The sequence below is a fragment of the Egretta garzetta genome, unplaced genomic scaffold (genome assembly GCF_000687185.1).
Source record: "Egretta garzetta isolate BGI_Z169 unplaced genomic scaffold, ASM68718v1 scaffold85, whole genome shotgun sequence".
In the NCBI taxonomy this organism is placed as follows: domain Eukaryota; kingdom Metazoa; phylum Chordata; class Aves; order Pelecaniformes; family Ardeidae; genus Egretta; species Egretta garzetta.
Genome location: NW_009259718.1, coordinates 2,875,539 through 2,877,592, shown reverse-complemented (window position 1 = coordinate 2,877,592; position 2,054 = coordinate 2,875,539).

Here is a 2,054-nt window from a genome sequence, read left to right as displayed (position 1 = left end):
CACCTTCCCGCGTCTGTTTGAAGCGCTTCAGAGAGAGCGCTCGCCCCAACAGGCACCCGCCAGTCCACGCAGGAAGCGACCCCTTCGTGTGTGCTGGGTGCGGGAAGTGCTTCCCAACCAAGAGGCCCCTCAAGCAGCACGGTAAACGTCACCTGAAATGAGTACAAGCTGGTTGCTGATGAGGTGGGAGGAGGGTGGCAGCGTAGGGGCAGAAGTGGGAATAAGCGTCCCGTCAGCAGGGACGGCTCGTCCTCGGGATTAAAGGGGAGGGATGAGGTAGGAAGAAGCAAGGAGGAAGTTCAGCGAAGGAGGAATTTGGTGCTTAGAAATCATATTGTTGGGAGCACGGCCCTCGGAAGAGATTAAAAGATCCCACTGGCTTTACTAAGAAGGCAAAAGTGACACAGCAGGCTCCGGCAATGGGAACCCGCATTCGGGAAATGCGTCACTTACTGAACTGCGGAAGAAAAGTTGTCCTTTATTCTCCCTTGCAGCGTTTGTAGGTATTTTAGGAGCGCTGTTAAACCTGGGCAAAGATGTCCCAGTTTTTTGGTACATGTTGTAATACTCCAGCTCTTTGATGTGTTAAGCGCCTTCCCCTACTACATCGCGGCTCTGCTTCTGTTGTTTTCCCCCTTCCTTCCTTTCCTGCTCTATTTCCATCTGCCCAGATTGTCCTTTCTACTGCTTCAGTGACAGAGCAACCATGGCTGCGCACATAATCGGTCTCACAGGACATGAGGATGAAATCTCACTAGCCTAGAACAATAATGGGTGTTACTGTTTGTTAAACAGCATTTTGCTTTTCTGAGCAGGGTTTGATAACCGCCTTCAGGGGTATTTTATCTTGTGCATTCGGAGAGCCCTGTTCAACCCTGGAGGCAACTGAGATAACTGTGTATATGTAAATATATGGAGCTGATTTGTAGCTTTTAGTAGCAGCGCTCAGAGGGCTGTGAATTTTACATACTTGGGAGACTTTTGGAGGCTTAGAGCTAGCTCAGAGCCTTCAGCCTAGCAACGGAGAGCAAGTGGGCAACTGGAAGGAAGTGGAGTATGAATGGTGCTGACTGGAGGGAAACAGACTGCAAACAGAGGGGCCCAGAGGGGAGTGGAAGTGAGATAGAACTGGAGAGAACCGGGGGAGAACAGGGTATGTACAGAGGGGAATGGAAAGGAACCATCTGGTGAGGAAAAAGACAACAATGCAGGAGACTGGATGAGAAAAGGGTGTGAATGGTGAGGCTCAAGGGGGAGAAGGCATGAACAAAGGGGCTGTAGTAGCTAAACAGATTTTCACCAGAGACGTCTAGGCCGAATGAGAACATGAAGACCCAGGCCCACTCCCTTTCCTGGGCATCATGTCTCTAATCACAAGAGAAGAGGCCTCGACTGTCCTCCACAGAAGTTCACGAGCTGCAAACTCCTTAGTTCTCCACAGCCAGGCAAATGGCATGCTTGAGCTTCTGAGGTCTCAGCTGTCCCCTGCTCTGCCTCCCCTCTAGACATCTGGCTTTTTGCTCTCTCTCCGTTGGCCAGCCTGTGGCCCTAGAGCCCAGGGTAACTGGGGTAACAAAGCTTTTTGGGGACAGATCACACTGAGACATTCCTCTCCCTGCCCATTGCCTTCCTCCTCGTCTCTTTTCAAAGAGTGGGGAGATCCTGGACACCTGCATTCCTAAAGCCCCAGGAGGGCAGTAGGGTATAGGGGTTAGAGCAGGAGTGTGAGACCCTGGAGGTTTGAGTTCTGATGGTATGAGGGCAGGGGGATGAAGGAGCTTAGAGAGAAAATAGTGCCCAGGGAAGGCAGTTGGGCTGATGTCGAAGGGGATGTGGACTATACAGTAAAGTTACCCTGATCATCCTGTACTCACAAACGAATGTTTCACTTTTATTTATTCTGGTTTGGTGTGGGGAGGGGGGAGGGAATGAGGGGACTGTTACACAACGTCTTCATTTAAATGCTTTGTAGTTTGCTGTTGCTGCTGTTCACCCAACTCTCCTCTGGCTCAAGGCCCTGCTTGTTTAAGCCAGGTCTCAGCTCCTCTTAAGAC